The sequence below is a fragment of the Melanaphis sacchari genome, unplaced genomic scaffold (genome assembly GCF_002803265.2).
Source record: "Melanaphis sacchari strain LSU unplaced genomic scaffold, SCAv2.0 Contig1624_pilon_pilon, whole genome shotgun sequence".
Taxonomy (NCBI): domain Eukaryota; kingdom Metazoa; phylum Arthropoda; class Insecta; order Hemiptera; family Aphididae; genus Melanaphis; species Melanaphis sacchari.
In genome coordinates this window covers 2,015-16,113 of record NW_020270739.1, presented here as the reverse complement: position 1 = coordinate 16,113, position 14,099 = coordinate 2,015, and the positions used below count along the sequence as shown (strand labels likewise).

General features: G+C 32.3%; 1 pseudogene; it reads right to left on the bottom strand.

Moving 5' to 3' along the window:
• Nucleotides 1–2,025: 2,025 nt before the first annotated feature.
• LOC112592237 lies at nt 2,026–10,096 on the bottom strand (annotated as a pseudogene).
• Nucleotides 10,097–14,099: the final 4,003 nt, after the last annotated feature.

Genomic DNA, 14,099 nt, shown 5'->3' with positions numbered 1-14,099 from the left:
TGGTATTACTTCGTTCAGTTACGTATTGCTCATTTCACCAATATGCTTCTATAAATGATTAAAGAAAGTGCATGATATAATCAGCAACTGTATGATATATCCTGGTTGGAAAATCGTTTAAATCAACCTTTGACCTATCGTCTTGAAACTATCACAGTACCCGGGCTACCGTCCCTTCGATTTTGGTGTGCTCCCTACAAATATCACGAGACAGTGATCTCATTGTGCATTGTTAGTACAGCAATCAGCGTACGGTACCTTTATGCTAAATTACGTTTAAAAATTCAAAATTCTTAAGCTCAGCTCTTTGACCGAACGTCCTGAACCTTTCTGAATCGTAGCCAGTGAGCTACCGTCCCTTCGGTGGTGAGCCCCTACAAAATATCACGGAGACGGTGTCTCGTTTTGCATTGTTGGTCCTGCAGGACTCGCCGGAAAAAGCTAATCACTGATGGTCGTGTAAAATCAGGCTTACGACTTAGAGCTTTGTAAGTGGTACGAGTGCATTCCCGAGTGCATTTACTATCTTTCTGTAGTGTTTTGTATACATCAATTGCAAATAACGACGGTCGGCAGGTAGTATAACATTTACCGCAGAATCGCACATCAAAATAATATTTTTAGTTATAAGGCCTGGACGCCGTAATTCTTAGTTCTTATTTTTAAACTCGTACACCAAGTAGCCAACGTGTACCAACCTATCGATATGTATTTTATAACGATTGGTGCAAAAATTGAAAATTTGGCAGTCACAGCCGAAACTAATAATCGAAATGGTGAACCTACTAAAAATATACCCGATATAATAAAGTCATAAAACATTATTTTAAAGAAAAGAAACAACAAGACATAAATAATCAAGTGTAGGTATGGTTATTGGTATGGTATGTTTTGTTATAATAATATTCGTCAGTAATGAGTATGTCATCGTCAAAGTATAATAATTCAATTTTATGTACATAATCTCATTTACAGTTATTTATACACATTTATCACAACATTGAGGAACAAAAGCCTTTTAGGTTTAGGTTTAATACACATATCACACTTAACATGGAACCATATTAAACAGCTATCACATAAAATAGATTTTTCAAATTAATGTCTTTTGGCATGTTGGTTATATCCATACCTTCCTGCTAATATTGATAATTTTATTAATGATTTCCAGATACCATTGTGGCATTTTACCATATTTATATCAATATCTTCCTCTAAAATTCCACCTGTGTATCTCATCTTGCTGAGTCAATATGCATTACGTCATCAATGAAATAGTTATTATAGAGTGCTTTGGTAACATTTCATCTGTAAGTATCCATTTTAATAATATTTCCTGTTTTTCAACACTTTGGGTTCTAAAAGCTATAGGCAATTCTTTCTTTTTTCAAGTCCAGTATTTGTTTTAATTCCCTTGGGCGTCCAGCTATTTTAATTTTTGAAGCAGTTTAATGGACTTTTAAGACTGCTTTATATAAGGATATAAATATGATACAAATTATATATTACTATTGCATCCTACTTTAAATAATATTTACCTTCAATACCAACGGCTTTATTAAAGCTGTAATTAAGGCATGTTTGTACATGAATGATTTTCAACTTGGACACTGCATGTTTCATCAGCTTCTATCTTTCAGCCAAAATCTAATCCCGAAGTATACAAATATACAATTTAATTTTATTACATTTTATCATTTAAATGTATTAATTACATAGTAATTACTACTATCCCATCCTTATACCTCTATATACTATTGACTACTAACACCAGTATCAGTATCGAATGATTTCAACTTGAACTTTTCATGTATCATCAACGTTTATCGATAAATTTTCCTTCGTTCCAAGCGTTATAAATATATTACCGTTGACCAATTTTTCAAACTTTTATTAAGATAATGTTGATAAAGATCTGTATTTGCTTCCCTATTTTAAAGTTTCTCCGGAATTTTTGATGTGATAACTTCTTAGTTTTTGTTAGTTATTTAATCAAACTATTATCATCATATTCAGAAATATTACACAAAATGATTTGTACATGATGTTGTAAAATTTGAAATGCTCGTTGTTTCTCATAATAATATTTCTTGTCCAACGAGTTGCGCATAAATTTACATCGTAATGATGTATTTGTTTTGTCTAGCATTGAAAATATGAGGACAAGGTAATGTCATGGCTATAGTTTACTGACACCTGTTAATAGTTGTGAATGATAGAATTTCTGACTTGGCTTCAATTGCTTTTCAACAAGCATAAAGAATAAGGTGTAACGTAGATGTTCCCATGGTTATACTACATATTATACATAAATATACTCTTAAGCTTTCTAAAATATCATGGTTATGCCATTATGCCCTCAAACAAACCATACAAAATGAAAAATACGTAATTTTTAAAACTTAATAATATAGTATGTTTTCTTATCAACGTTCAATAACGACAGTAACAATAGTCACGGGCAGTTGAACAAAACGTCGACAAAATAATCGTTATCGGTGGTATTTCCCATAATCGTCGTCGTCAGTCTACGAAGAGTACGACGATAATAATCAAATAACACCATATTACTCAGGATGAATTATATTATATTGTAATATATTACACTGTGTAGTATTTATTATTAAACATGGATGTTAGTCATCGTTCGTGCGTCGTGCCTTCGTCAGTATGTAAACCGCCGTTACTTCGATTTGTTTATTTTGTTGTTTGAGCAATTGCAAATAAATTAATATTGTCTATTACATATTATGTAGGTCATTTTTACTGTAATTTCTTGTTGTTATAATGAGTTCAAATTTGAAACGTGGCCCCTTGATAGTTTCTTTTCCCCAGACAAAAAGTAATTCTAATGTTGATATTGTAGCTGGTCCATCAGTTGTACCATACAACGAGAAAATAATGATATCGAAGATAATAATGATCGGTGGTTGGATGTGATCCAAAATTACGGAAATACATAAAAGTTGGCCCCATGTTATGGACTAATGAACAAGTAACTGAATTTCAGAAGAAAATCCGTGGATGGGTGTAAAGATGGGAGTATGGTACTTGCATACAGGTAAAAAATAGTATTCAATTACAAAATCATTGCTGATGGTAAACTTCGAATGTCACGTGAATGGATGGACTTTGATAGTGGCTGCTGGAAGTAATCGTACGAATCAGCTATCTTCTTTAAGAAGTAAATTAAAGCAGCATTGAAAACAATCTCATTTATTAGCTGAAAACGTCTTAAAAGGCTCTGAACAGGTTTGGATAGAATGTTTGACCATATGTCGAAACTGTGATTAACAGTAATATGAGAATTTTCAAACTGCATATTGCTTAGCAAAGCATCATCGTCCATTTTACAGTTTGAAGAACTTATTGAACTGCAGAAAATTAATGGATTAAACATGGGATCTTCCTTGCACAGTCGAATAACTGCCACTCGAATAATTAACGTTATCGCAAAATGCGCAACGGCTAATCACGTCTTATAGAGTCAAACTCAAATTCACTATAATGATTGACGAATCGACTACACTGAGCACAAAGTGTACACTTATTTTATATATTTTATCAAACTTCGATTCAGAGATTCCTATTGTAGTATTTTTGGATTAATAAACTGGATGGGCAGACGCTGTAAATATTGAGAAAAGCCTTGTGGTTGAGCTTAGAAAAATTGGAATTTCTAAGTCTTTTGCATTGAAGAATTGGATTGCAGTTGCAAGTGATGGAGCTAGTGTAATGACAGGCACGAAATCTGGAGTAGCTGCTAAACTTTGTGAAGATACCGCAACTATTTACGTGGCATTGTTTATCATCGCCTTGAACTTTCAGTGCATGATGTCATAAAAGATGTGCAAGGTGTTTCTCGTTTCAAAGTTTAATGGATAAACTTTACTCTTATTATCACCAAAGTCTAAAAATTCTAGGGCCTTAGAGACGAAGCTTGTTTGGGATTTGGGTGAAATGAAAAATTGGTCGTATTAAACGTGCGTTGGTCTGTAGTTTTCGTACGGTCGCCGTGGGAAAAGTATCCAGGGATACATAAGCACGTGAGTCAAACTCTTGAAACTGGATTAAAAAAAAAATTAGAATCTTCTTCTTTCTAGAGGAGCTTGGACTCTTTTATGATGTCCTTTTGACTCGGAATGCTGTCTTGTATACTTCAATCAAGGAAAACAACATTAATGCGCGCTCAATCAGAAATGTAGAACAATTAGAATTCTAGAAAGCCTGAAGAGAACCTGGTGAAAAGAAAAATCATAAACTATACAAAAACGAATTTATAAAGGCATAAATATTACAATCACAAGTCTGGAGGAATCAACAGATTCAATTCTTGCAAAATATAGTCGATAGAATGCGTCAGCGTTTATTCAATGACTATAAAAATACAACAATATTACAAGATCTAAAGGTAGAAATATTGAAAAATATAATCTAATTAATAATTATTACTGTACCCAAACATTTAAATTTATTTTTCATTCTGTAGGTTATTGGAGAAGTCTTTAAAATAAGAAACCGATGATGATGGGAAAAGAAGAAGTTAAAAGTGTCACGCAGATTTGGTCTATCTGATTTGAAAGTTTAGTAAACTTTCGTTCACGAAATGCGTCTTCTGATCTTATAAAAACACTAAACATACTTCCAACAACAACCGAATGTGAACGAGGATTTTCTGATATGAATCTCACCATAACTGATCTTAGAACTCGTTAACAATTGAAAATGTGTCCAGATTTAATGTTAATCTCCATCAATGGCCCCCAGTTGAAGACTTCCACGACCATACGTAAATTTGACTTGCGAGAGAAACCACAGATCTCCCCGGCTCCCGCGGTATTGAAACAAAAACCCAGATGCGACAGAAGATGAGTTAAGAAAACAATTTTATCAGTTATTTAAATAATTCATTTTATAATTTGTTTTGATATAATAAAAATGTAATAGTAATTTTGGTATTAATTCGCCTCTACTTTTATCGTAAAAATAATGAAATACCTATATTTTGGCGTTCTTCGTAGTATCTCTCATACAAAATGATGAACATCACTGAGTGTAAGCGTAAAAATATTTACTTAAATCTGGATGTTGAGTTTTTACTAATAGTAATTTTGCACCATGTTTACAGCATTTCTATCGCGTTCTAATCTTAACCACTTCAATAAAATAAACAATTTATCCACAAAGTCATCAATATTTGAAAAAACAGGTATCACGCTCTTTAATTTTCCATTAAAGGACTAATCGGTTGTTAGTATTGTTCAACATATTTCCGCTATGAAATGTTAGTCCAGTAACCCATTCATGTCTAATTTAGTGCCAATTCTTTAAAAAGTATTCAAAGACTGATTTTGGCGCTGTAGATTCCAAGTGTTGAAATAATGAATTATAGTCATTCTCAGATTGAGCATAACACATTTTTTCAAAAACTTGTTTCAATTGGTCTCTTAATTCAGGCGCGATACGTTTTGTTTTTCACAAGTTATTCCGCGATTAAATGTCCTTAACACATGAAAAAGACATATAGCTAAACTAACATTAGGAAAGATTTCTTTAATGACTTGTTTCTCAGTCATATCTTTATTGGTCATAAACAATTTTATATTTTCACTACTACTATTAAATTTTTTAAATGTCTCGAAAAACCAACGTAATGTGTCTTTTTTTTCATTTGTCATTAAACCTAAAGTCGCTACTTCACTTTCCCCGTTTCCATCTTTAACCATTAAGATATACAATGGTATTCTCAAATTATTCAATTTGTATGTTGCATCAGCAAATACAACCTATAAGTAAAGGTATGCCTACTAATATTAAATAATTATAGAAATGTATTTATTTATAAATATAACTAACGATTACAGGTATCTGAAACGTGAGTAAATCAAATCATTTTTACTTCTGGAAAAGCTTCAAATATGTTTTGCATCATTGAATCCCGAATAAACAAGCCATCTAAATTTTCTTCTCTATCAACTGAAATTTCAACAGTACAGTTATGCTTATGTCTTAGCTTTTGAACAATTTTGTGTAAACTGCTGTCACTGCTTATTTTTCCTGAATGATTTGTATAAAATATAATCAAATATTAGAGGTCTTCAGCGCAATAACGGACGAACCCATGATTAATCATATTGAGTTATAGGCAAAAACATAAAATGCTATTTTTATCGATCATTTTTTTCAAAAACCATAAACGTAATAATTTTCATTTTTTGCATATCCATTTTGATTAAAGAAGTACTTATAATTGCTGAGTTCATTATTTTGTAAATCACAGCCATTTTTGATTAAATGTGGGTTAGTCCATTTTGAAATCATCTTTTTTTAATTGTAATGAGGGTTAATCCATTTATTTATAAATTGTTGGTGATGAAACAACCTGAATCGCGTAAGAATATTATACGATTTTTAATAGTAAAAGAAAATGTTACAAAACTTTATTAACAATACATTACCATAAGACATTTTACATATTAATAATTCTTATTCAACATTTTACAAAAAATATTTAAACAAAACAAAATATTTTTTTCTTATAATATAATCAACTTTTAATTATTAATTTAAAATTAATAATACTGTTTCAATATTTTATAAAAAAAAACTAAAACAAAACAAAATTTAAAAAAAAAACTAAAACAAAATAAAATTTTTCCTTATATAATTAACTTTTAAAATTTAATATTAATAATACTGTTTTCAATATTTTATAAAAAAATAAAAACAAAATTTAACAAATACAATTTAAAAAATATGTAATAAACATTAATATTTAAAATTACCAAAATATTCAATTCATTTTTTTTCATCATCACTAGAGAAATCTATTAGTGGAATTTCGTTATCAATACTTTGAGCATTGATCTTAAGGCTAATGTAAAACTCGTGGTAAATTGGTGGAACAAAATCTAGTAAACATAACAAATCTTTCTTTTTCAGTGGATTTATACAGTTTCCATTAGGGTAAAGTAAATCTAAATTTGTAATTAGTATGGTGTTTCGTTTTTATAAATTAAGTTCACTAAAATGAGCGATTTCATTGTTCAAATATTTGAAAAATATTTTGAAAAACATTTCGAAAGAAAATCTCAACCGTTATATTTTTAACCACTCAACTTTAGATTTATCAACATCAATTTTGCGGTGTGTTATATTTTTTCCCAATTTTATTGTCGAAAAAAAAATCGCTTTTATTCATACAAATGATTTTGAAAGGTTTTTTTTACGTGCTGCTGAAATAATGTTATTCCAGTGTTCTGGAATAAAAATACTTGGAAACAACTTTTTTTGTTTTTCAACAAGACCGAAGTCTTGATCACACGGCAAGTATAAATGTCCACTTACCAAAAATTTATGATCAATATTTTTAACCGTGTATTCAGGACTAGAAACAATATATTGACATAAAAGAGATAATTTAATATTTCGGTTTTGGCCACCACACTGAGCGGAGTACATAATTAAGTGTTCTGTTGAAACAAATTTTTTTAAAAAATATAAAATGCAAAACTCTATTTCTTGGGGACCCCGAGATGCAATTGACTCATCCCAGATAAACATGTAAACGTCACCATTACCCATGTTGTAGATTCCGAAGCAATACGTCCATAACTGCCGTTTATAATAACAAATACCCGTTGACAGTAAAGGAGTAGGTAAAGTTTTCATCAAATCAAATTTTATTACTGTATCATCTTCGGTGTTGTTTTTAGCCAATTCAGTATCGCTTTGAAGACTAGTACGTGCACTACTTGCCTTTCTTTGATGCAATTCCAATTCCTGTTTTAAATTATTTTTATGTGCTTCCGACTCTGTTGCTTTTATTTTAATATCGTATGCATCGCATTTTCTACAAGAATCTGATACAAGTGGATGGAAAGATAAATTAAATTCTTCGTTAAAAATTTTTCTAAAAACAAATTTTGACACAGGATTTGTAACTTGTTTAGTGTATAGTGTGTACAATTTGATTGTTTAAATCGGGAGCCATATATTAATGATTTGTTGATTTATGAAGGGCATAGTGGCTTTCGTATGCGGGAAATTTCTCTATGAAATCTTTTACTTCAGTCATTTTTTCCGGAGAAGTCTTATTTGCCGATGGACCCTTTCCTCTACGATCACTAGGAGGAGTACAATTTTCTCCTTTATTTTTAAGAACTCTATCAATCCGTCCAGCTGATATCTGAAGTGTGTTATGGAAAAATTCTTTACAAACCTTAACTTCGATTCCACTACAATCTAATAAACAATAGACACGAGATTTCCTTTAATATCAACATATTCTTTACCTTTTAAACGCATGTCCTTTCTAATATTTCTTTTCCAAGTTTTTTCATTTTTTACCCGTTTTCGACCTTTTGGTTTAACAAGAATATTGTCCCCTGATTCTTTTTCCGAAGGCGAAAAATCTAAGTTGCTTACTTCAGATGAGGGATTATATTCTGAACCCGAATCAGTAAGTTCTGATAACTCATCATCGCTTTTTAATAATCCTATGAATTATTTCCTTAATTTTGTATAATTATGCATAAAAAATGTAATAGGTAACACATTAACGGTACTCACGTTGCAATTCATTTTCAACGTCTATAGTGCTGAAGAATTAGAATAACTAATGATCATATAAACTTTATAGCTACTAATAAATCACAGGAACTCACAACGTTGTCAATAACAACAAAATAAAAATAAGGCTTTATTTGTATACACTATCTTTTTAGATCGTTGTTTGATAATTCGCATAAAAATATAAGCTATTATTATAAACATAACCATTAAAAATATAATAATCATTAATAGCTACAGATTAGATATTTTTTTTATGTAATCTGTGTTAATAGTCACACGTGTTTATATTTTATACTTAGATAAGACCGTTATGTTCAAGTAGACAAACCCACATTTAATAAAAAAAAAAATCGAGGATGTAAAAATGGACTAAGCCATTTTAGTTCATTCTTGCTTTTAAAAATATTTATAATTTTAAAATTCAAAAACGGTTTAGTCACTGCCATCTAGTAAATAATTAGTAAAGGTGGCTTAGACCGTTTATGAATTGAATTATATGGTGTATAGTTGTTATTAATGTCATTAACTCAATTATTGTAAATTTGTGGGTTAGTCCGTTTTTGCGCTGAATGCCTAAATATAAATAAACCACTAAATTAATTTTTGTTTTACCTGTAGTATATATATTTGAAAGATCCTTGAGGGTTATAATTTTACCAGTTTATATTTGCATGGTATGTGGAATTAATTTTTTATTTGCTCTTAATTACATCAATTCATCAAGAACTTCTGACTTACTTTGTGTATTCATTTTTCGTTGGTTAGGCCAGTGGTTGTCAACCTTTTTAGGTCCACGGCTTCTTTTGATTTTGAAATAAAATATACGGCTCCCATACGAACATTTAAAATAAACAAATTTACATTATTTATAATAATTTTAATCTAACTTTATTTAATGATAAACATGTAATTAGGTATTAATAATAGGAAATATTTTTTTGAGATTTATTTTTTACATACAATTAAAAAATTAATACATTAATAATAATTTGAATTTTTAATGGGACGGCTGTGCTTGTTTTTGTTGCATTATATCATCAAATCGTGGGGTAAATTTTGATAGTGCGATTCTCATTTCCTTTTCGGTATTTAGTTTTCCTCTGTATTTACTTTTGATAACTGCTAAGGCCGAAAAACCCGTTTCACATAAGTATGAAGAAGCAAATGGAATTAAAGTCCTGGTAGCCTAATTGGCTACGATCGGATATTGCTTCTTCATAGCTATCCAAAATTCTGATAAAGATAATGATACAAATTTGGATTTTGATACTGAATCTGAGTACAAGTCTATCAGTTGTTCTTGTTCAGTAATTGTTAATTCTGACGGTAGATCAGTAGTAAAAGGATCTTTAATCCAATTTTGTTGTTGATCGTTCTCGGGAAAATAATTTTTGAAATGAACAATAAGTTGTGATAAGTGTTCCACGAATACTAATTTGACAGATTCTATCAAGTTTAAATTATTTTCATGAAGGAACATATACAATGTCGGAAAACAGTCATTTAAAGCACCTTCATCCATTTTATTCTTCCACAAGACTAAATTCCTTTTAAAAGAAGTAATTTTTTCAGTTAACTGCAAAATGTTGGTCTCATTATCTTGTAAAGATACATTTAATACATTGAGTTTTTCATAAGTACGATAATTTTATTAAAAAGACTTCATTTTCAAATTTTTCAAAATGTTTTTTTTGTTCAAGAAGAAAACAATGTAGTTCTTTTCGAAGTACAAATACTCTTTTCAACACGTTTCCTCGTGAAAGCCAACGGGAGTTGCAATAATACAAAAGTGAGGTATGCTCAGCTCCCATGTCCTCACATATTTTTTTAAAACACTGGGACTTTATAGGTCGAGTTTTGATGAAATTAACTATTTCAATAACAGACAGCAAGACTTCATTTAGACTTGGACTAATAATTTTTGAAGCGAGAGCTTCTCTGTGAATAATACAGTGCGTCCATACAGCGTTAGGGGCTTTTTTTTTAACGAGTGCTTGTAAACCATTATAACAACCTGCCATAGAGCGAGCTCCATTGGTGCAAACACCAAAACATCTGTCCCAAACAATGTTGTTTTTAATTATAAAAGAATCTAATATATTAAATAAATCTGCTGCTTTTGTTTCACCAACAATAATTTTACCTACGGATCTGCTTGCATTTAATATATTCAGCCCCCCCCCCCCAAGTCAAAAGTTAAAATTGCGCCTATGAACCCAGAACTCGAACAAAATGAAAGTGGTAACTAATATGTGACATTTGATTTTATAGTAGGTTTTATAATAGATCGTATTTTATATATCAACATCGACAACCATAATCTAAGGTAATAAAATTTAACGAGGTATGATATTATTATTATGGTAATATTGGGTATACGGTATACTTGTCTATTGTTAAACGTGGGGATGAGATTACAATTCGAATTAATAATAAATGAGGAATATAGGTAGGTACTCGTTTTATTTCATAAATACAAGTATTTATATCGATTATCTGACATATAATAATCAGTCAATTCGCTCGATAAGTGCAGTACATAAAGGCCGGTCACCACATGGATTATTATATACTATGTTATATCGATCACTGCACAAATATCCGTGAACACGTGAATACGTTATACGCCTTAAACGTTCCTAGTACCTACTTGCACAGTTGTATTTTACAATCAGATTATCGTACATTTGTATTATTTTATATCATTTTTTATTTGTGTTACAATACGTCTATACCAAAAATGCCGCCAATTAATAATGTTTGGAAAAATTTTACTAAAGTCAATAGTAATTTGGCTATGTGTAATATTTTCCGAAAACGGCTAAAAACATCTGGAAATACATCCAGTTTACGTAGCCATTTGAAAATTCACAATAAGACGATAACCCAAGGCCAAGATACCCAAGATGAAGACAACCCAATTAATGTAAGTACATGTTAATTATTCTCTAAATATGCAAAAATATGCACTATAAAATTTTGAAATAGTATGAATTTGTGAAATACATTCCATCAAAAATTTTAAAATGTATTTATAATAATATAAAAATATAATTAAAATAGGTTGACACAGCTTCAATTACCATAAACAAATCTCACAGTATTGCGACTACCAGTACTTCTGAAGCTGTTTTTTCTTCTGGAGCTTCTACTTCTATAGTTACATTAGAACCAATCAAACGACAACAGTCTATTTCGCAAGTTTTTACAAAAGTAGCTTCATTTTCAGGTAAATATTTTATTTTTTAAATATTTAACTATTCAATTATTGTTTGTCGTGATAACCGATTTAAATAAACACGGTTGTATCTCGACAGTTTTAATTGCTGGATGTCATCATATGATGAAAATAAGTAATAAATTATTTAAGTGGACTGTATAAATATAACGCAAATATAACTTAATACAATATATTGCAAATTATCTTACACGAAAGAATCTTAAGGCTATGTTAGTCTTAGCACAACATAAGTAATACGTATAAAAATAATAATAATAACAAATTCACAAACGTGATACTAACAAATATAAAATAATATAATAATAAATGTACAATACGTCTGACCTGGTCGTGGAAGGATGAAACGTCTCCAGGCGACGTTCCGTCAATTGACAATGTCGGCCCAATAACAAACACGTGAAAGGAAACGGCGCGTCAAAAATGGCGACAAAACGGTCCGCAACCGGTCCCGGATGAACACACGAAACAATAATAAAAGAAACAAAACGCGTTTAATGCCAGTAAAAGGTAGAATCAGCAAACAAGGTGACAAAAATATAATTATATCGCCCGCACTAGCGATTAAGTCCACCTTATACAAAAAACGAAATGGATCGGTGACAAAACGAATAAAAAACCAAACGCCAGGATCATGAACAACGAACTAACTAAAAAGTGGCGACTCACCTGTTGTTTCCGCGAACCTGATAAGGATAATAACCAACCATAGGCCGACGGCGCAGGTACGGCAAGAACAGTGTTTCCAAGAACCGTACGCTTTTTCTTGGCGTCGTCTGAGCCCAAACATTCCCGTTTTGAAGGATACTTCATTCAGCAGTCTCGGTCAGCCGTATCATAGTACAAATGAATATTAGCTAACAATTACATAATAATAAAAATTGACTGTATACATATAATTGTGGGAATAACAATAAATAATGATTAAAAACAAAAATATATATATACATTTGAGGATGAAACCCGGTGGAACGAAGGGAATAGTTAAGCGTTACGTCGGTTTGCTTTGAACAACTTCACGACTGGGCGTTTCAAACCCTTCCTTGTCTTGATGGTGACTCATCGAACCACCTGGTCAGCACCAGGGTGAACCCGATAACTCGTCAAGATGCATGCCAAGGGTGGTAGGAAGGTGTGTATGATGACAACGTCCCCAACACTCAAGCTAGAATTTTGATGGGAACCATTATGTCCTGTGCACGTGTGAGGTACTCCCGACCTACCCGTCTTCAGAAGGATGGAGAGTTGTTTACTAATTGCCATCGCTGAGAGATTCTGCGGAATATCGGTGATGTCCGGTTCGGGATTGCCATAATGGGTTGCCGGATCGAAAATGTCCCGAGTTAAGACCACAAATCGTTGGGGTCTGGATGAGGCAAGCACCAGTGGTCGAGAATTAAGTACACCTTCACACGGGTGATTAGCGTCATCAACTCTTCTAGGGTATACACCCTGAACAATTGGGCAACCTCTTTAAATGTGACTTTGTACTTTGATAGCGGTTTCAAATACCGCCAAAATGAGGGGCTGCCGGCGGGTTAAATATCCATTGACACGGTACTCGAGCGTGAAGTGCCTGAGTGGCTGCTTCTTGGAACAGCGATTTAAGCTGTCTTGCCGCTCCGACGTAATTGGTACCGCAGTCCGAGTAAACTTGCGCGGGAATTCCTCGCCGTGTTACGAATCGGTCGAGTGATGCTAAGAATGCCTCAGTAGACAAGTTCGTTACAATTTCTAAGTGTACAGCCTTGGTAGATAAACATATAAACAATGCAGGCCTTATGCGTCTTCGCGTTACGTCGTCGACTTCGATAGTAAAGGACTCGTAATCCATTCCAACGTTAGCAAAGCTCGGCATTGGACTCTGACTGACGGTAAGTCAGCCATCATCGGTTGAGGAGCGACGGCTCTGTACCTAGTACATATTACGCATTTAAAGGTGACTTGTCGAATTGCAGCTCGAATGGAGACGATCCAAAACGCCGTTGAATTAATGAAGCATAAACGCGTTCCGCCGCAACGCATTGTGTGGTAGTGGGATAAGGGCCGTTTAGCAAGTTGAGACGATTTTGCAGATAGGTGTTTGGCATCAGGTTTCAACCGAATGTTTTAAACGACCCCTACCTGATGTCAATATTTACATCCAAATATGGTGCAAGGAGCGAGGAACTCGGCGACGAAAGGTTCCCGACCCCTGAACTAGAATACAAAAGTATTTTTAACACCTCCGTCGGAAATTGACCTTGACACCCCAATACTGACGTAGTATTGTAAACAGTAGTCGGTA